The sequence below is a fragment of the Bubalus kerabau genome, chromosome 1, assembly GCF_029407905.1.
Source record: "Bubalus kerabau isolate K-KA32 ecotype Philippines breed swamp buffalo chromosome 1, PCC_UOA_SB_1v2, whole genome shotgun sequence".
NCBI classification, from domain to species: Eukaryota; Metazoa; Chordata; class Mammalia; order Artiodactyla; family Bovidae; genus Bubalus; species Bubalus kerabau.
The window spans coordinates 97,362,311-97,385,550 of record NC_073624.1 but is presented as its reverse complement, the minus strand read 5'-3'; the positions used below and the strand labels follow the sequence as shown (position 1 = coordinate 97,385,550).

General features: G+C 37.1%; 1 pseudogene; it reads left to right on the top strand.

Moving 5' to 3' along the window:
- The first annotated feature begins 4,424 nt into the window (after positions 1-4,424).
- On the top strand, positions 4,425-22,619 carry LOC129652659 (40S ribosomal protein S11-like; annotated as a pseudogene).
- The last annotated feature ends 621 nt before the right edge of the window (positions 22,620-23,240 follow it).

Sequence of the window (23,240 nt, the reverse complement as noted above, 5' to 3'; positions counted from 1 at the left end):
GTGATTATTTATTTAACATTCCCAACAACACTGGAAGGAGGTATAATTTGTAGTCTCATGTTACAAATAATGAAGCTGAGGCAAAGAGAAGTTACAAAATGTGTTCAAGTTATGTACCTAGGGAGTGAAAAGCCAGGATTTGGACCTAGAAGACTTTGACCATGTGGATCACAACAAACTGTAGAAAATCCTTAAGAAGATGGGAGTGCCAGACCACCTACCTATCTCCTGAGAAACTTGTATGTGGATCAAGAAACAACAGTGAGAACTAGACATGGAACACTGATTGGCTCCAAATTGAGAAAGGATTATGACAAGTTGTATATTGTCACCCTGGTTATTTAATTTCTGTGCAGAGTACATCATGCAAAATGCCAGGCTGGATGAATAACAAGCTGGAATCAAGACTGCTGGGAGAAATATCAACAACTCAGATATGTAGATGATACCACTCAAATGGCAGAAAGTGAAAAGGAACTAAAGATGAGGGTGAAAGAGGAGAGTGAAAAAGCTGGCTTCAAACTCAACATTCAAAAACTAAGATCATGGCATCTGGTCCCATCACTTCATGGCAAATAGAGAAGGAAGAAGTGGAAACAGTGACAGAAGTGGAAGCAGTGACAGAAGTGGAAGCAGTGACAGTGATTTGGGGCTCCAAAATCACTGCCGATGGTGACTGTAGCCACAAAATTAAAAGACACTTACTTCTTGTAAGGAAAGCTGAAAAAAAACTAGACAGCATATTCAAAAGCAGAGATACCACTTTGGCAACAAAGGTCCATACAGTCAAAGCTATGGTTTTTCCATAGTCATGTATAGATGTGAGAGTTGGACCATAAAGGAGACTGAGTGCTGAGGAACTGATGCTTTCAAATTGTGGTGCTGGAGAACACTCAAGGAGAGTCTTCTCCTTGCAGTCTCTTGGACTGCAAGGAGATCCAACCAGTCAATCTTAAAAGAAATCAGCCCTGAATATTCATTGGAAGGACTATTGCTGAAGCTCCAATACTTTGACCACCTGATGGGAAAGAGCTGACATACTGGAAAAGACCCTGATCCTGGAAAAGATCGAAGGCAAAAAAAGAAGAGGGCGGCAGAGGAAAAGATGGTTAGATAGCATCACTGACTCAACGGACATGAATTTGAGCAAACTCTGGGAGATAGTGGAGGACAGAGGAGCCTGGCATATTGCAGTCCATGAGGTTCCAAAGTCAGACATGACTTAGCAACTGAATGACAATCCTAAGAGCAAAAGTGTAACCTCTACAGCTAGGTTACTTCTCTACTTCAAAGGGGTTGTTGTAGGGATAGCTACAACTACTATTTAGTCTTATTGTCAAATCATTATCATTATTATGATAGAAGAATGGGAGTTAGGGCTAAAGTAGTATAAAGAACAATATACTGGGAGTCAGAAGACCAGGGTTGGGGGTCACAGATCTATCAGAAATTGTGTGACTCTGGGTAAGTTACTCAGCCCTTAGTGAAACAGAAACCCTATCAGCTATCCCAAAGGAATATCAGGACAACTAAATTAGACAATGGTTAGAAAGTTCCCTATGATCTGTTGTTGTTGAGTCACTAAGTCATGTCTGGCTCTCTGCCACTCCATGGATTGCAGCATGACAGGCTTCCCTGTCCTTCACTATCTCCTGGAGTTTGCTCAAACTCATATCCATTGAGTCAATGATGCCATCCAATCATCTCATCCTCTGTAGTCCCCTTCTTCTGCCCTCAATCTTTCCCAGCATCAGGGTCTTTTCCAATGAATCAGCTATTCACATCTGGGAGCTAAAGTATTGGAGCTTCAGCATCAGTCCTTCCAATGAATATTCAGGGTTGATTTTCTTTAGGATTAACTGGTTAAATCTCCTTGCAGTTCAAGGGACACTCAAGAGTCTTCTCCAGCACCGCAATTTGAAAGCAGCAATTCTTTGGTGCACAGCCTTTTTTATGGTCCAACTCTCACATCTGTGTGTGACTACTGGAAAAACCATAGCTTTGACTGTACAGACCTGTGTCAGCAAAGTGATGTCTTTGCTTTTTAATATGCTTTCTAGGTTCATCATAGCTTTTCTTCCAAGGAGCTAGCATCTTTTAATTTCATGGCTGCAGTCATTGTCCACTGTGATTTTGGAGCCCAAAATAGTAAAGTCTGTCACTGTTTCCTTTTCTTCCTCCATCTATTTGCCCTGAAGTGATGGGACTGGATGCCATGATCTTCATTTTTTGAATGTTGAGTTTTAAGCCAGGTTTTTCACTCTCTTCTTTCACCTTCATCAAGAGGCTCTTTAATTCTTCTTCCCTGGTGGTCTCATCTGTGTATCTGAAATTATTGATATATTTTCTGGCAATTTTGATTCCAGCTTGAGCCTCATATAGCCTGGCATTTCACATGATGTAGTCTGCATATAAGTTAAATAAGCAGGGTGACACTATACAGCCTTGACATACTCCTTTCCCAATTTTGAATGAGTCCGTTGCTCCATGTCCAGTACTAACTGTTGCTTCTTGACCTGCATACAGGTTTCTCAGGAGGCAGGTAAGGTGGTCTGGTATTCCCATCTCTTTAAGAATTTTCCACAGCTTGTTGTGATGCACATGGTCAAAGGCTTTAGCATAGTCAATGAAGCAGAAGTAGATGTTTTTCTGGAATTCCCTTGCTTTTCCTATGATCCAACAGATGTTGGCAATTTCTATGATCTGTAAAATGCTATAAACTAATATGATTTTTTTTAAATAGCTCTTTTACATCTAAATCTACTTATATATATTCAACACAATAGAGGGTGAAATGGGAACTATTAAGGTTCTGAACATAAAGTTTCACTCTAGTAGGAGTCAGAACAGGGTCTACCAATACTCTTCACTGTGCAGTGCTAATCTCTGATAAAGATGTTCATCCTTTTTGAATTGCATGACTATGCTAGTTATTCATATTTCCCTATCAAGCTTTCTGAAATTATTATCAGCAATGACTTCGGATCCCTAAGCTTCTTTAAAAAAACATTTCTAGGCTTGCAAATGTTTCAGCATCTGAGAATAGCATCAATTTCTTGGAAATAAAATAGTAAAATTCATTTTAGCTGTGAAAACCATGGAGACTAAGAGTAAGTGATGGGATGAAGCAACATACTGAGAGAGGTGAGTGGTACCTCAGAAGTGAAGGAAGAAGGCAGCAGGACTGATCTCTCTGTTAGGCACACAACCCTTCCAGGAACCTAGAAAATGTGTTAATTTTAATTTCTTCTCAAACAGAAAAAACCTGAATATGACAACAATGAATATACAAGTGTAACTGAATTATATTTGTCTTCATAACAATACAGTCATAAGAAGTTATTTTTAGTAACTTTATGGAGGTAGGGACTCACGAAGGCAAAAGTGCCCAGAACCCACAAAAGTCATAATGTAGTCTAGGGAGTGAGGGAACACAAGCGCTTCTTCTTCAGTGGGGGGAAGAAATGGGCTGTGGAAACAGCATTGACCCAAGTGCCTTTAAAATGGGCCAGTTTGTACTATTTCAAATATGTATCACATTATCACAGGTTCCTAATTCTAGGCTTACAGACTCAAGTTTTTACTCACCTCTGAAATTAATTAAATGTTCTTTATGACCTTGGATACACCCGTCCTTCCACTCAATTCCTTTTATTTACCCCCATATAAACAGTAAAGCTTAATTATCCACATTGACTTGGTTATCCCTTTTTCCCACTGTGATAAAATATACATAACGAAATTACCATTTTTAACCAGTAAAATATTTTATTGTGGTTAAATATGCATAACTTAAAATTGATCACTTTACCAGTTTTTAAGTGTACAGTTCTGTAGCATTAAATTCATTCACATTACTGTACAACCAACATCACCATCGAGCTTCAGAAATTTTTCATCATCCTTAACTAAACTCTCTACCCATTAAACTTAAACTCCCTAATTACCACCCCACCCCCCACCTCCACTTCCCAGTCCCTGGCAACCACCATCCTACATTCTGTCTCTATGTATCTGACTACTCGAGGTACCTCATACTCTGTTTGTTGTTTATAGAGTATACTATATTTGTTGTTTTGTTTCTAGATTAAAATGCCTTCAAGGTTCATCCATGCTGTATGTACCATGTATCAGAATTTCACCCCTTTTCAAGGTTAAATGATATCCCACTGTATATACATACCACATTTTGTTTATCTCTTCATCTGTTGATGGACATTTGGGCTGTTTCCACATTTTGGTTATTATGAATAGAGCTGCTCTGAGCATTGGTTGTACAAAAACCTGTTTGAGTTCCCACTTACGATCACTTCCAGTTGAAGATAACCTTATCCTAGGCCTCAAATATTTTTAAAAACAATTTTTCAAACACAATGTCTGGCAGAAAATAAAAAATAATCATATTCACAGGGAGTCAAGAGAACATGAATGAGAACCAGCAGAAACAAAAGCAGAACCCAGAAATAGATTTAAATACCTATGCGCATCTGACTTTTGACAAATATGCAAAAGCAACTCAAAGGAGGAAAGACAGTATTTTCAACAAATAAGCTGAAGCAACTGGAGATCCATAACCCCAAAAATGAACCTCAAGTTGGTCTCAGATGTATACAAAAGTTAACCTAAAATGGGTAATGGGTTTAAATATAAAACGTAAAGTTATAAAACTTTTAGAAAAAAAAAAAGAGAAAAACTTCAGGATCTAGAGCAAGGCAAAGAGTTCACAGTCTTGATACCAAAGGCACTATTTATTAAAAAACTGATAAATTTTATGTCTTCAACATTTAAAACTTTTTCTCTGCAAAAGACCCAAGTAAAAGAATGAGGAGACACTGGGAAAAATATTTGTATAGCACATATATAACAAAGGACCAATATCTAGAATATATAAAGAATTTGCAAAACTCAACAGTAAAAAAAAAATATATTATCCAATTAGAAAATGAGTTAAAGACATGAAAGACATTTCACTGAAGAGGACATACAGACGGCAAACATTCAGCATCATCAGCTGTGAGAGAAATGCAAATGAAAACCCCAATGACATGTCATTACACATCTCCAAGAATGGCTAAAATAAAACACAGTTACAATATCCAAATACTAGTGAGAACGTGGAGGAAGGTGACCACTCAACACTGCTGGTAGAAATGTATTATAAAATGGCACAGCCATTCTAGAAAACAATCTGGCAGTTCCATATAGAAGGAAACATGCAAATACCTCATAGTCCAGCACTTGTACTTCTGGGCACTTATCAAAGAGAAATCAAAACTTATATTTACACAAAAATCTGTACATAAATGTTTGAGCAGCTTTCATAATATTCAAAAACTGGGGGAAAAAACTCCCACCCACTGAAGGAGGGAATGGTTAAACCGTGGGACATCCATACCATGGAACGCACACTGCCGAGCAATACAAAGGGACAAACTACTGAGACATACAACCCAGATGAACCTCCAGAGAATTAAGTTGACGGGGCAGGAGGAGAAGGGGACGACGGAGGATGAGATGGCTGGATGGCATCACCGACTCGATGGACGTGAGTTTGAGTGAACTCCGGGAGTTGGTGATGGGTAGGGAGGCCTGGCGTGCTGCGATCCATGGGGTTGCAAAGAGTCGGACATGACTGAGTGACTGAACTGAACTGAACTGAACTGAAGAAAGACAATCACCAAAAATTAAACATTGTAGGATTTCATTTATACATTCTTAAGATGACAAATATACATAGGACTTCCCTGGTGGTACAGTGGAAAAGAAGTTGCCTGCCAGTGCAGAGGACACGGGTTTGATCCATGGATCTGGGAGATTCCATATGCCATGGAGCATCTAAGCCTATGCACCACAACTACTGAAGCCCATGTGCCTAGAGCCTGTGTTCAGCAACGAAAGAATCCACTGCAATGAGAAGCCCACCTACCTAACCAAAGAGTAGTCCACACTCGCCACTAGAGAAAGCCCACACATAGCGATGAAGACCCAGTGCAACAAATAAAAAAATAAACCAAAATACAGAAATGTAGAACACATTGGTGGTTGCCAGGGTTAAAGAGGGTGTGGGGACAGGAGGGATGTGGGTGGGATTATAGAAGGACAACATAAGTGATCCTTGCTGTGGTGGAATGTTTTGAAGCTTGACTGTGTTAATGTCCATATTCTGGTTGTGATGTTTTCCAAGATGTTGTCATATGGAGAAAATAAGTAAACAGTATATGGGATCCCTTTGTATTAATTCTTACACATGTGGGTCTATAATTTTCATAAAACAAAAAGTATAATTTTAAAGATTACATATGTGGCTAGCATCCTACTTTTGCTGGACCAAGCTGCTGTACGAGAATCTGTAGGATCCCCTGAGGTGGAGACTTAATATCACATGAATATGAAGCATAATAGATGGTTTATTTAACTGAAAGCAATTTAAATTTTTGTATCTTATCCCTGATCTTCACTAATATGTATTAAAATGATTAATACAAACCAAATATCATTAATATAATGTTTTTTCAATATCTTACTTGCCATTTTCATTTTTATTTTTAAAACTGGAGGATTATTTATAAGTCTAACTAGTAACTTCTACTTACATGTTTTTACCGCAGGTTTACTTGCTGCATCGTGATGGTCTTCTTTTACTTTCACGAGGCAGTTCCTCTTATGACATTCTTCTCTTGAGCAGCTGTTGATTTTGTATCCCTTTAAGTCGATCATAGTCATGATACTGGTATCATTTTTAAGGCACTACATTTCTTCAACATAGGATTTTTGGTTGCATACTTATAAGCATCTGCAGTAAGATCGTGCCAACTGTAATCCACAAGATTTACAATTCCCACAGGGAAAGTAATGTTATACACAGCATATTTCTGTAATATCTCCTCAAGTTCGTACAGTATTTCAGCAGCAGTGAGTCTGTATTCTTCAAACAGAGACTTTTGCAGTTGTAGTTTGGAAAATTTTAAATTAGTAGATAACATAGAAACACTAGAAGTTTGTGAGACACCAAATGAGATGAACTCATCTTTCTCCCCAGATTCAGCTACTGTAGAAAGTTTTGCTTTCTCTAGTTCTTTAAATATACTCCTTGTAGGACTGTAAAAAAACAAATACAAACTTTAAAGATACTTTATACTTTTTAACCTAGTAATTTGACTTTTAGAAATCCATCTTATGGTATAATAAAAAACTATAACATCTATGCATAAAATGCTAACTACAGCATTATTTTTGATATAGGAAAAAAATGGAAAAGAATCGAAGGCCTTATAGAGATATAGTTAAGTAAATAATGCCATACTCATACAATAGGTCGGAGAAGGCAATGGCACCCCTCTCCAGTACTCTTGCCTGGAAAATCCCATGGACGGAAGAGCCTGGTAGGCTGTAGTCCGTGGGGTCACGAAGAGTCGGACACTGAGCGACTTCACTTTCACTTTTCACTTCCATGCATTGAAGAAGGAAATGGCAACCCACTCCAGTGTTCTTGCCTGGAGAATCCCAGGGACGAGGGAGCCTGGTGGGCTGCCGTCTATGGGGTCTCACAGAGTCGGACACGACTGAAGCGACTTAGCAGCAGCAGCAGCATACAATAGGTAGCCATAAAAATTGTTTGGAAAATTGCTCTTAATAACTTGGGGAAATGTTTATATTATAATATTATATAAAAGCATACATAATTGCATATGTAGAAAGATCTCAAATGTATTATTTATATATATATATATTATATATATATATATAAAATATATATCTGGCATTAAAAGGACTAAGCAAATGCCGACCCAAAAGCAAACATTGTGAGATTATAGAAGTCAACTTTTATTTTCTCTTTTTATACTTTTCTACATGAACATTTATTATGTTTATACACAGAAGATAAAAACCAATATGTGTTTTTCAATATGTGTTTATTCAATTGTTTTATTATAAGATAAGACAGAGATCACTTCTTCCAGAAACCCTTCCCTGAATTTCTTAGTCTACATTTTTTGTGTTCCTGTAGCCCACTCTCCACACTCCTATTAGATGTTACTATAGTACGCTAAAATTCTAAAGCGGACAACAAAAATAGACTCACAGAAGACTAGGCATTTCAGATATTGGAATTTTATAAGCCACAGTTTATAAAACAACTAGGCATACAATGTTTAAAACTTCCAAGTGGTCTTCCCCTTTTGGTAATAGCATCTGGGTAATCCAAATTACCCCACCCTGACTTTGGAAGACAACTAGAGAAGCTGAACAGAATACAAAAAAAAATTTCTTGTTAAAGGCAACAGAGAACTAACAAGATAGTGAAGGGCTACTATCAATACCCTGCTGCTGCTGCTGCTGCTAAGTCACTTCAGTCGTGTCCGACTCTGAGCGACCCCATAGATGACGGCAGCCCACCAGGCTCCCCCGTCCCTGGGATTCTCCAGGCAAGAACACTGGAGTGGGTTGCCATTTCCTTCTCCAATGCATGAAAGTGAAAAGTGAAAGTGAAGTCGTTCAGTCATGTCCGACTCTTTGTGACCCCATGGACTGCAGCCTACCAGGCTCCTCTGCCCATGGGATACCCTAGAGAGATGGAAATCCAAAGAGGAATTTGAGAGGCTTAGAGACTGATCAGGGCTTTTTATAGTTTTGTGGAGGCTAAGGGTTTTGGAGTCCAGGCTTTCCAATGGGAGGCTGCATCCTAGGATTAAGAGTTGTCCCAAAAGTAGACCTAGACCAGCACATTCAAAGACAGCTTCAAATCACTGCATTCTCTGAAACTGAATTAAGGTACTCCTGGCTGTTTCTTCTAGCCTCTGACACAAACAAATGTAAATCTCCTTCAGAAAAAGATAATTTCATCTTAGCCCTCAAATTATTTTTAAAAACAATTGTTCTTTTTTTTTTTTTTTAAAAAAGAGCTGAGGTATTTATTTATTCATTAAAAAACCTTTTTATTTTGTAATGGGGTATAACCAATTAACTATGCTGTGATAGTTTCAGATGAACAGCAAAGGGACTCAGTCATACACATACATGTATCTATTCTTCCCCAAACTCCCTTCTCATCCAGGTTGCCACATAACATTGAGCAAAGTTCCATGTGCTATATATATAGTAGGTCCTCGTTGGTTTCCATTTCAAATATAGTAGTGTGATATTTTGGTGACTCTTGCAATATTTAAAACTTTTTCATTATTATTATGTTTGTTATAGTGATCCATGATCTTTAATGTTACTACTGCAAAAAGATTAAAACTTGCTGAAGGCTCAGATGATGGTTAACATTTTTCAGCAATAAAGTATTTTTTAATTAAAGTGTGATGTGAACATTGGTTTTTAGACATGATTCTATTGTACACTTAATAGACTACAATTTAGTTTGATACAACTTTTATATGTACCGAGAAACCATAAAATTTGTGTGACTCATTTTATTGTGATATTTGCTTTACTACTGTGGCTTGGAACCAGGTAGTTTGGAACAACTGATGGAGTTTCACTTGAATATTGTCTTTATAAAATGGTCCACAGCACAAAGGAGCCACTTGCATTTTTCTTCTAAATTGTAGTTCTATTAGCATAATTTGAAAAAATGGCATAGGTTTTCTAGATAAGTGTTTAGCATGAAATAAAAGAGAACATTGTTTTAAGATCGAAGGTATTTGACATGGAAAAGAATTCTAAATGTGGGGAATTCCCTGGTGGTCCAGCGGTTAGGTCTTGGCATTTTCATTGTGGGAGCCTGGTTTAATCCCTAGTTGCGGAATTAAGATCCCTCAAGCTGCATGGCATGGCCAAAAAAACAAACAATAAAAGAATTCTAAATGTGGATCTTAAATTTTTTATCTCTGAGCACTGGTTATATTATTACATTGATATTTAAAAGCTGGAAAGCCCATTTTTGAAAACAGTAAATATATCTTCATAGTAATAATTCATTAAAGCTTAAAAATTCATTAGAGCTTAAAAATCACTCTCATAAATATTATCTTATCAATTTCTAATACTCATCCTATGAGTCAGCTAGTGTGTTATCCCTATTTTATGTTATTTTCTTTGTAAATCCTATATATATGCATTTGTGGTAAATTTATCTATCGCTCAAATAAAATGAGAGAGATTGGATAAAGACAAATGTCATATGATACTAGTTATATGTGGAATCTAAAAAATGATACAAACTAACTTATTTACAAAACAGAAATAGACTTACAGACTTAGAAAGCAAACTTACGGATTCCAAAGGGGAAGTGGGGGAGGAATAAACTAGGAGTTTGGGATTAAAATATATATACTACTATATATAAAATAAACAACAAAGACCCTACTGTATAGCACAGGGAACTATATTCAATATCTTGTAACACTTTGTAATGGGAAAGAATCTGACAAAGGAAATACATATAACTGAATCACTTTGCTGTTTATCCTGAAACACTATAATCAACTATATTTCAATTTAAAATAAATAAAATGATAGAGACTGTACTTATTACAGTAATTATAGTAACACTTATCATTTATTAATTCCCTGGTGGTCCAGTAGCTAAGACTGTGCTCCCAATGCACGGGGCCCAGGTTAATCAATTTTATCACATGTAAAATGATGCCAATAATTATAGCCCCTTCATAGGGTTGTTAAGAAATTTAATGTACATTTGAAAAAAATAATCATTATATGTTTGGTTTACTTTTCAGACAAAAGCTCAAATAATGGACTCTTGAGTTCAAAACCAGGTTAAACAATCCTTTGTTTTTCCTTTGATGTGGACCTCTTCAAAGTTGCCAATGAATTCACCACAATATCACCTCTGCTCCACGCCCTGGCCCCCAGGGATTGAACCCACACCCTCTGCACTGGAAGGCAAAGTCTCAACCACGGGACCACCAGGGAGGCCCCCGAATTTAATAATCTTGACAAGAGATAGTCAACAATAAAGGGATTGGGACCTGGCCCAGTCTTAAAGTAGCCCCACTTCTCCAGGTACAGCACATGTGAATAAACCATTCAGCAAAATTCAACAGGCACAGTTCTAGGTGCTGAAAAGACAGGGTGAACAGGACTGACCTCTGCCCTAATGGACCTTACATTCTAGTTGGAGAAGGAGAGGAAGGAAAGAATGAAGAGAGGAAAGAGAAAGGAAATTACAGGTAGTGGTAACTAATGATAAAATTAAAACAGAGCAGTATAAAAGAGTGATGATGGGGTATGTGTGTTTGGCTCCTTTGAATTGGGATGTCAGGGATATCTTTTCAGAGGAGGTGACATTCAGGTTGAGATTCAGACGATGATGAGGAAGAGTCAACCATAAAATTATATGGAAGAAAAACATCTGAAGCAGAGTGCATAGCAAATGTAGAGAATTTAATTTAGGGATGGCTTGATTGTTAAATGAGTTCATAGCACATAACAGCTGGGGCATAGTAGGTGTCATGGAGTGGTATGTGAGGTGGTCAGAGGACAAATAGGAAAGGAAATCACAGAAAGGCCTGCAGTTCATGATAAGAAGTGTGGATTTTATTCTTGGTGCAATGGCTGCAGTAGGAAAGCCAGTGGAAGAAAGAGGGTGTTACCAATCAGAGTTGACAGAAGCAAAACTTAAGCCATGCCCTGAGGAAGACATCAAATGAGAAAGCTGGGCAGCCAATAAACCTCTGAAGCTTTATATAAATAGACCTACTTAATGTTCACATGACAATCTGATTTCATCCACTGAATGCCAATTACAAGACCAATTGTGGATGCAAACTGACCAAGTTATGCTGAACCGCATTTAGGCAGAAAGAGTTGAAAATGAAGAGGCAACGGACTTCTGAAAAGAGCAGCAACTTGCTGAGGTCTTGAGAAAAGTTATAGCAGGCTCAAAAAACCCCAGACCAGATTAATATTTCCGGGGCTTTTCCACCCTGGTATTACTGACATCTTTGACCAGATGATTCTCTGTTGTTGGCTGTTATGTGCATTGTAGGATATTTAGCAGCATCTCTACACACCAGATTGACAAGAGTGCCACAACTGCCCAGTTGTTAACAATCAAATATGTCTTTGAAAAGTGAAAGTGAAGGGAAAGTGAAAGTCACTCAGTTGTGTCCAACTCTTTGCAACCCCATGGACTATACAGTCCATGGAATTCTCCAGGCCAGAATACTGGAATGGGTAGCCTTTCTCTTCTGCAGGGAATCTTCCCAACCCAGGGATTGAACCCAGGTCTCCCGCATTGCAGGCAGATTCTTTACCAGCTGAACCACAAGGGAGGCCCTTAGACGTTTCCAAACGTCCCTGGTTTGGAATGGGCTGGGGAAGCTGTGCCTGCTTGAGAACTCATAGGTTGACAACTTTTAAGCTTTGTGATGTATGTTCTAAGACAGGTTGAGGTATTTTAATTTCCACTTCACAAATTAAGAAATTATCGTAATTAGAGGGTAAAAGTGTTGTGGAATGACTAGTTTCATTATTTCATTCATCTTTGTGAGCTTGACACAATTTCATGGTTGTTAATCACAAATCTCTTATTAAATACATTCATATATGTCAAGCATTATCTTTGGGACTGGGGATAGAGAAGTGATAGAGAAGTGATTAAGTAACTATCTTAACCGCTATAGACTTAACACTTTCATGAGGAGAGAGAGGGCAAACAAATAAATACAAATATCATTTATAAAGTTAGAATGTATTAAGAGTAACAGAAATGTTAGGAAGGGGACTAAAGAATACCAAAATGGGCACAGGGTGGAAATTTGAAATAAGGCAAATAATAAAAGTCTTACCACAAAGGTGATATTTAAATAAAGACTTAAAGGGAATAGAGTATACAATGCAGAAAGCTGAAGAAACATCTAGAACAAATTGCCTAAGGCAAAAGTGGAGCTGGGTTTGTTGTGAAATAGCAAGGAAATCTGGATGACTGGTTGATTTGACCACTTTTGCTTAAATCAACCAATAATTTGGCCAAAATAAAGTTCTTCATTGACTTCATAATCAGCTTTGAAATGGCAATTCCTTGATATGGTTTCTTAGGGGATGAGGAATAAGGGAGGACTGGTCCTGACCACCTTATAACCTTTTGAGAATGTAAAGTGACCCTATCAAATAGAGAATAAATTCCATATGTTTTACTTATAGTTAGCTCCTTCAGTGCATTCCAAAAGGGGGAAGTAGTCTTCACATTTTCTCTTTTCCCATATTTTCCTTTTTGGTTTTATCTAAAAGAAAAGAAAATTTTCTGATTAAAAAAGACAAAAAATATCAGTCAAAAGTAAGTTACTTTAAAAAAAAGTAAACTATAATTTGACAAAACTGAGCTATATTATTACCTGATCAAAAAAATAGATGGGTCCAGTGTCCAAAATTTTAATTTCAGTAAAGTCTTCCATTCTACCAGGAGACCTAAGAAGGAAAAACTAGAATTCTGAAGTTAGGTTATCATGTCTGTAGGTAATATTTCAAAGAACTTGATGGTTTTAAAGTTTAAATATTTTATTTTCAATGAAGTGTAAAAAAATTAAGGGGGGGCACAACCCTCCCTTTACCTCTACATTCATTTCATAGGCTATTGACTTGACACTGATGCAATCAGGATTTCATGCTCATGTCAATACTGAGTTTCTCAACCTTGATACTACTGACATGTTAGGCCAGGTAATTCTTTGCTGTAAAGTGTTGCCTTGTGCCTTGTAGAATGTTTAGCAGCATCTCTGGCCTCTACCTACCAGACACGAGTAGCATAATTTCTTACTCAGACAACAAAAAGTGTCTCCTGACACTGCCAAATGTCTCCTGGAAATTAAAATTGCCTCTTATTGGGAATGACTATGCTAGTGTAATAGCCAGGAGACAAAAGTTTTGATAGGGAATGATCTGGTGCTTATGAAGATGAGTGATACTACTGATGGCAGGGTTATCAGAACAGTGCAACTCAAAATGTGGTCCCTGCACACCTATGGGCACCTTATCTTTGACAAAGGGGGCAAGTATATATAATGGAGAAAAGATAGCCTCTTAACTAAAGTGGTGCTGGGAAAACTGGACAGCTATGTGTAAAAGAATGACAGAACACTTCCAAAAACCATACGCAAAAGTAAGCTCAAAATCGATTAAAGACTTAGATGTAAGGCCAGACACTATAAAGCTCTTCGAAGAAAACATAGGCAGTACAATCTTTGACAAATTGCAGTAAGATTCTCTCTGACCCACCTTCCAGCTTGATGGAAATAAAAACAAAAATAAACAAATGGGACCTAACAAAACTTAAACGCTTTTGCACAGCAAAGTAAACTAAACAAGATGAAAAGACAACCCTCAGAATGGGAGAAAATTACTGCAAATGAAGCAACTGACAAAGGGTTAATCTCCAAAATATATAAGCAACTCATATAGCTCAATATCAGAAAAGCAAAAAACCCAATCAAAAAATGGGCAGAAGACCTAAAACACATTTCTCCAAAGATGACCAACGGACATATGAAAAGATGCTCAGCACTGCTCATTATTAGAGAAATGCAAATCAAAACTACAGTGAGGTATTACCTCACACCAGTGAGAATGGCCATCATCAAAAAATCTACAAATAATAAACACTGGAGAGGATGTGGAGAAAAGGGAACCCTCCTGCACTGTTAGTGGGAATGTAAACTGATATAGCCATTACGGAAAACAGTATGAGATTCCAGCAATCCCATTACTGGGCACAAACCTTGAGAAAAACCACAATTCGAAAAGACACATGTACCCTAATGTTCAATGCAGCAATATTTACAATATCCAGGATATGGAAGCAACCTAGTTGTCCATCAACAGATGAATGGACAAAGAAGTTGTGGTACATATATACAATGGAATATTACTCAGTCATAAAAGGGATAAATTTGAGTCAGTTGTAGTGATGTGGATGAACCTAGAGCCTCTTATATAGAATAAAGTAGGTCAGAAAGAGAAAAACAAGTATCCCATGTTAATGCATACATATGGACACTACAAAAATGGTCCTGATGAATCTAGCAGAGAACAGACTTGTGGACATAGCAGGGGACAAATTGAGAAAGCAGCACTGACATGTATACACTATTACATGGGAAGTTGCTAAATAACACAGGGAGTCCAGCCTGGCACTCTGTGATGACGTAGAGGGGTGGGTTGGGAAAGGGGAGGCAGGCTCAGGAGGGAAGGGATATATAATTATACAGATATATGTATAATTATGACTGATTCATATTCTCGTAAAGCGGAAACCAACACAAAATTGAAAGCAATTTTCCACCAAATAAAAAATAAATAAAATTTTAAAAAAATGTGGTCCCTGGGCCAGCAGCATCAACATCACCTGGGACCTTGTTAAATTGCCCTCATGGGTTTGCAATGAAGAAGATGAGTACACAATAGAAGACTGGGCAGCAGCAACAGCATCAAAGAACTGGGACATGCAGTAGACTGAGGATTATTAGCTATTCTTAATAAGAAAAATTTTCCAAGGCTCAGGCTTGACTCTTTCCAAGGCTGAGAATCTGTTTAAAACGAGACTTGAAGTACACTAAAAGCTCCTGTTTAATTAAACATCTCTAGCTCATTGTCTTGCCACTATGGCTAAAGTTTCCATATTGAATAAACTGTATCTCCAAAATCCCTGGTTAAAGTGTAAATACAGGTATTTATGCTCTGATATATACATTTGTGAAAAACATCATGCTCTGTAAAATTATGCACTAAAAATAATTTGGTTAATGAGAAAAATAAGATTAGGACACACTAGTTAAAATGTATGCCACTTTGGAACCAGAGCACAAAAGAAAAACAGTAATTGGCACCACACAAAGAGCTTGAATAGTCCAAGCAGGCAGCCATGGACAGAAGATGCCTCAGGGGATATTTAAAATAAACAGAGTAGAAATGCAAATTTATGAGTACTGAAATAATGTGGATGAAGTACACCTTGCCAATGGGATTGACTTTAAGTTGGGTACAGAAAGAAATTAAACCTGCCAGAATCTAAAAGTCCTAAGTCTGGGGGTGTGCCCTTCTGGAAAATGATTCCTGAGTACTAGCACTCATTTTTGGCTTTTTTTATTTTTTAGGAGTTGAAAGAGCTCTTGCCTGTGCAGCAGGTGAACCAAAGACTTTTCCTTGTCCAATTGTTACTTCTGTGACCCCTACTTTACTAGAAAAATCAGGTATGGAAAATTGAGAATGACAATTTCTACTTACACTGAAATCATTCACTTATTTAACAATAATTAGCTAATTTGCATTATAGAAACAGAAATTGTGGTAAAGAGACAAAATGTTTCTTTGGGAAGAGAAAAGAAATAGCTTAAGCTAAAAATAAATATAGAGTGTTTCATATGAGGTCATTATCAGCTTGAAACAGAGAGCAGGCCTTGAAGAAATCAAGGAGGTAAGTATAGCAAAAAGAAGGCAGTAAAAGGATGATTCTGAGAACATCAAACATTAAAGAACTTCAAACAGTTCTAGCATAGACACACAGCAAAAGGAAAGTTGGAGCTATCAAAAACTCAAGCACTAAGAATACCCTACATTCATCAAAAAATAGAAAAAGAAAACCTTCCCTACTCAATCTACAAAGCAAACATTACCCTGATACAAAAACCAGGCATCACAAAAATAAAGCCACAGTTCAAAGTGGTTGCACTATGCTACATTCCGGGCTTTCTGCAACTATGAAGTGGTGGTTATGGAAGCCATGGTCCTCAGTATCCATATCTAAAACGCAGCCATCACCGATTCCACATGTATTCTCTTTAAGGACTTTTTCTTAATTTTTCTTAATCAATCCTGCTGTTATTGCTGTTTCTTAGCAAAACTAGAAAAAACAAAACTGCAAACATTGAACATAGCATTTTAGAAGTTAAGATATTTAAAAGCTTCAATCTATAGGAAAGGGAAAATCACAATAGGAAAGGCAAATATATAGTAAGGATTTAAGGCTACTTAAATAAAACAGTATGTGGATCAAAAACAATTAAACTATAAAACAATGATAACTACAATTAACAGTAAAAGGATAAGCAGGAAGATGTAAAACAAATCATCAAAATTTAAAATGTGGGGAAGGAGAGTATAAAAATGTAAATCTTTTAGAATGTGTGTGAACTTGTATATCTATTAGTTTAAAGCAAATCGATATAGTTATGGGTCCATATACTTGAACTACATAGTAAGCACAAGTCAAAAACATACAATAGATTCAAAAAAAATGAAAAGAAAGGAACTCAAGCATACTACAAAAGAAAATCATCAAACCATAAAAGGAGAAACAAAAAGTAGAAATAAACAAAAAAGAACTACAGAAACAACTGGAAAGTAAGGATTAACATGGCAATAAGTACACATGGCAGCCCACTCCAGTACTCTTGCCTGGAAAATCCCATGGACGGAGGAGCCTGGTGGGCTGCAGTCCACGGGGTCGCAAAGAGTCGGACTCGACTGAGCGACTTCACTTTCCCTTTTCACTTTCATGCATTGGAGAAGGAAATGGCGACCCACTCCAGTGTTCTTGCCTGGAGAATCCCAGGGATGGGGGAGCCTGGTGGGCTGCCGTTTCTGGGGTCACACAGAGTCGGACATGACTGAAGTGACTTAGCAGCAGCAGCAGCAGCAAGTACACATCTATCAATAATTACTTTAAGTGTCAGTGGACTAAATGCTTCAATCAAAAGACACAGAGTGGCAGACGAGATTAAAAAACAAACAAACGTGATCCGTACTGTGCTGTCTATAAAAGACTCACTTCAGTGTGAAAGACACACACAGACTGAAGGTAAGAGGAATGGAAAAAGATATTTCATGTAAATGGAGACAATAAGAAGGCAGAGGTAGTAACACTAATATCATAAAAAATAAAAGGCCACAAAGAGAGACAAAGACGGGCATTATATAATGATAAAGGGATCTACACAAGGAGAGGATATTATACTTGTTAACATATACGCACCCAATATAGGAGCACCTAAATATAGAAAGCAAATACTAAAAGACACAAAGGGAGAAATTGACAATAATACAATAATAGTAGGAGACTTTAACAGGTCACTGTAATCAATGCACAGTTCATCCAGACAGAAGATCAAAAAGTCAACAGAGGTCCTAAATGACACAATTTAGATACAATAAACCTGTTGGATTTAATTGATATCTATAGGACACTATATCCAAAAAAATCCAGAATACACATTCTTTTCCAGAATGCATGGGGCATTCTCTAGGATAAACCACACATTAAGTCACAAAACAAGCCTCAAAAAATTTAAGAGGACTGAAATTACTTCAAGGATCTTTTCTGACCACAGTGGTATACAACTAGAAATTACCACAGAAAGAAAAATTGGAAAATAACAAACAGATGGAGACTAAACAACATGCTACTAAAAAACCAATGGGCCAGCAATGAAATCAAAGAAGAAATTAGAAAATGCCTCAAGGAAAAGAAAAATGAAAACACAACTTTACAAAATCTATAGTAAAAGTAGTTCTAAGAGGGAAGTTTGTAACAATACAGGCCTTCCTCAGAAAAAAAAGAAAAACAAAAAAGAAAAATCTCAAATAAACAACCTAACTTAGAGAAAAGAACTAGCAAACAAAACTCAAAGTCAGTAGAAGGAATGAAACAATAAAAATCAAAAATGAAATAAATAAATAACATTTTTTTAAAATAGAAAAAAAAATCAATAAAACTAACAGTTGAATTTTTGATAATATAAACAAATCAACAAACCTCTAGCCTGGCTCACTAACAAAAGAGAGAAAACACAAATAAACAAAATAAAAAATGAAACAGGAAAAATAACAACTGATACTACAGAAATACAAAAAAATTCAAAAGAGAATATATGAACAATTATATGACAACCAATTGGACAACTGAGAAGAAATGGACAAATTCTAAAACATTCAGCATACCAAAATTGAGTCAAGATGAAACATAATTTGGACAGATCACTGGAAGTGACATAGAATCTGTAATTTTAAAAATTCCCTGCAAACAAAAGTCCAGGACAGGATTGCTTCACTGGAAAGTTCTACAAAACTTCAAAGAAGAATTTACACCTATCCTTCTCAAACTATTTCAAAAATTCAAGAGGAAGGAAAACTCTTACACTCATTCTGTGAGGCCACCATCACCTTAATACCAAAACCAGAAAAAAACAATACAAAAAATGAAAACTATTGGTCAATATCTTTCATGAATATAAATGCAAAAATCCTCAACAAAATATTAGCAAACCAAATCCAATAATGCTTTAAAAGGATCATAAACCATGATCAAGTTGGACTCATTCCACGGTCACAAGGAGGGTTTGACATATGCAAATCAATCAATGTGATACATCACATTAACAAAAGGAAAGACAAAAACCACATGGTCATCTCAGAAGATGTGGAGAAAAACATTTGACAAAATTCAACATTCATTTATGATTAAAAACTCTCACCAACATGAGTATTGAGAACTTAATATAATCAACAGTGAACATCCGACTCATTGGAAAAGACCCTGATGCTGGGAAAGATTGAGGGAAGAAGGAGAAGAGGGCATCAGAGGATGAGATAGCTGGATGGCATCACCAATGCAATGGACATGAACTTGGGCAAACTCTGGGAGATGCTGAGGGACAGGGAGGCCTATTGTGCTACAGTACACAGAGTCTCAAACAGTCGGACATGACTGGGTGACTGAACAACAACTTAGGCCATTTACAACAAACCCATAGCCAATAAAATACTCAATGGTGAAAAGCTGAAAGCCTTCCTACTAAGTTCAGGAACAAAAGATGTCCACCCTACCTCTTCTATACAGCTTAGTGCTGGAAGTCAGCCACAACAATCAGACGAGAAAAGAAATAAAGGTATACAAACTGGAAGGGAAGAGGTCAAACTGTCACTGTTTGCAGATGACATGACACTGTATAAAGAACCCGAAAGTTTCCACCAAAAACTGTTAAGAACAAACAAATGAAGTCAGCAAGGAGAGGGGATACAGGATTAATATACAGAAACATGTTGCATTTCTTTACATTAATGATGAAACATCATAAAGAGAAAAAAAAAATCCTGCTTAAAATCATGTCAAAAAAATAAAATACCTAGGAATAAACTTAACCAAGGTGGTGAAAGACCTATGCACTGAAAACTGTGAAGCACTGATAAAGGAAACTAAAAATTATTCAAAGAAATGGGAAGCTATCCCATGCTCTTGGATTAGAAGAATTAATATTGTTAAAATGGCTATACTATTCAAAGCAATCTATAGATTTAATGCAATCTCTATCAGAACACCCATGACATCTTTCATAGAACTAAATAATCCTAAAATTTATATGAAACCACAAAAGACCCAGAATTGCCAAAGCAATTATTCACAATAGCCATAGAGTAGAAACAATCCAAATGTCTTTGAACTGATGAATGGAAAATGTTGTGTAATTAGATAGTGGTGGTAGTGGTACACTTACACTAACAAGCACAGAACTGTATACTTTAAAATGGTGAATGTTGTGGCATGTAAATTACTGAGATTTTTTAAAAGGGATACCCAAGAGCTTCAGCCAGTTCTTACTTTAACTCATTCCCACCTAGACATGTCAACTTCCAGAGATCAGGTCCTTGAAAATATGTGAATGCCTTAAAAAGTACCTACTTTCTGTCTCACCAGCTGCTGCCAGTTTTCAGACTCAAAGAATACTAGAGAGCTGTTGATTCTAGCCCCAAAATAACTTAATACCAGTGTTCCATTCAGAACTTTAAGACCTGTTGATTCCGTTCAAGTCTTTCATCTCAGTAATCCTCAGTCACTGGAAATATAAGCTTGGAAAATCTACATCTAGAATACCCCACTGAGTGTTAACTCATTTACATTCTGAATTTGTACCAGTTACAATGACTTTTTAAGTACCAGAAATCTGTTTTAACAATATAGAGTTGTAACATCTTACATGTTTGGAGGAAGAGTGACTAGCTTAGGGTTTTTTAAGTCAGAGGCTGAATAATACAGTCAAGGGCCAGCATCTTTCCATTCTTCTCCAGATTTCATCCCCAGGGATCATTTTCTCGGACTTGAGAACATCTAAAAGAAGAGGGACTATGTTTTCTTTTCTTTATTTCTTTCTTTTTTTAAGATTTAAGGAACCTTTTCCAGAAAGTTCTCAGTGGCTTTTATTCATGTCTCATTGATAAAAATTGCAACACATAGGAAGAGGGACTGAAATTGTTGTGTTTTAGCTTAGCTCAATCAGGATGCATCTTTGAACTCAGGACAGATTCACCCGATTAGAACATGGTTAGGCAGAAAAGAGTAAACACCTGGACCTAAACAGGCCTATGTTAGCAAGAGAAAAACTAAAAATGAATTCAGGATAGGTATCCAAAAGTGCCTATTATGGGGATACAATGTCTATGATCCACTTATCATGCATTCTCATTAAGGTAAAACTTTCCAGTTTGACAAAGCCCTGCCTATTGACACAAAAGTCGCAGTCAGTTTTTACACTGCCACATATAAAATTATGGCTTGGCAAGCAATGCTTATCAGACATTTAGGGAAAATCTGAAACATGGAAATGAAAGATCATGATAAAGATTTCTAGTTTCAATCATGATATAACAACTAATATTGAACATAAGACCTTCCACAGTATAACAACTGTTTTTAGACACTGGTCAATAGGAAACATAGAATTCTGATCCCTAATAAAAGGGAAACAAATGAACAAGCTTCAGGATCACCACAGCTTTCTGTGTGTACGCACTTTTCAGACTACAGCACAGGGAAAGGCCAAACAAAGGATGGTGGTGTCACTGAGCTGAGGTGACACAGATCAGATAAGAGGGAGAAGAAAGCTGCACAAAGAATTGTGCACAGGCAAGGACTCCAGGAAACTAGGTGAAGAACAGCTATTAGAGAACTTCTAGGGAGCTATGATCTGAGCAAAGACCAGAGATTGCACAGGGATGGGAGATGTTAGCGTTTCAACCAACCACAGTGTAGAGATCTCATTAACCATCCCAATAATTTAGTAGACACCCTAGAAAGGCTGAGTCTTAGTAGTAGGGAAAATCTAGCACTACAGCAGCATTATTCAAGAGAAATACAAGATATCACAAACATAAAACTTCTACCTTTTTTTCAAGTAACTAGGAACACGGTGGACCTTTAGACAAAGTGTGTCTACCAAAAGCAACCTACCAACTTTCAAAATAAAAAGAGGGTCCTGCTTGGAGAAAGTGGCAAGGAGAAGCTCCCGTGATATTACCAGAATGTTGGTTTGGGCTTTGAGACACTGAAGGAGGCCATCGAAGGCACCTACATTGACAAGAAACGCCCTTTAACCAGTAATGTCTCCATCCAAGGGCAGATCCTGTCTGGGATGGTGACCAAGATAAAGATACAGGGGACCATTGTCACCTGGAGACTACCTTCACTGCATCCAAAAGTACACCTGCCTCCAGAAATGCCACTAGAACATGTCTCTCTACCTTTCCCTCTGCTTCAGGGACATCTGGATCGGGGACTTTGTCACAGTGGGCGAGTGTGGGTCCCTTGCACTTGCAAGGGACAGTGAGCCTCAATGTGCTCAAGGTCACCAAGGCTGCTGGCACCAAGAAACAGTTCCAGAAGTTCTGAAACTGGATCCCTACTCACTGCCCCAAACAAAATTATTTTCCCAGATAGGTAGATAAATAAATAAAATTTCCTAGTAACCTCTTGAAAAAAGTAAAAATGAACAGATAAAATTGTTAATAAAATATTTTACTTAATCCAGCATATCCCAAATATTGTCATTTTAACATGTACCCAACATAGAATATGAGATATTTTATGTTTTTTCATACTAAGCATTGAAATTCAGTGTTCATGTTTCATTTACAGCACACTTCCGTTTGGACTAGTCACAGTTCAAGGGCTTAACAGCTAAACATAGCTAGTGAATTTCATATAGGACAGTGGTGCCTTAGAGTAAATGTTACTCTAGTTCTGTATAAAAAAGAGCTTAAAAACAAACCTTGAAAGTACCACACTGAAATGCAAGTAAATTGACTACCTGAACAACTATTAAAAAGTTAATTATTAAGAATACTCTATTAAGAAAGACAACAAAAATTGCCCAAAGGAGAGTCTATGGCATCCAGCATAAGAAAAAAATTACTAGGCGTGAGGAAAATTGGAAAATGTTACTCTTGACCAGGAGAAAAAACTTATGAACTCAGAAATGAGAGAGATGATGGAAATAGGGGATACAATTTT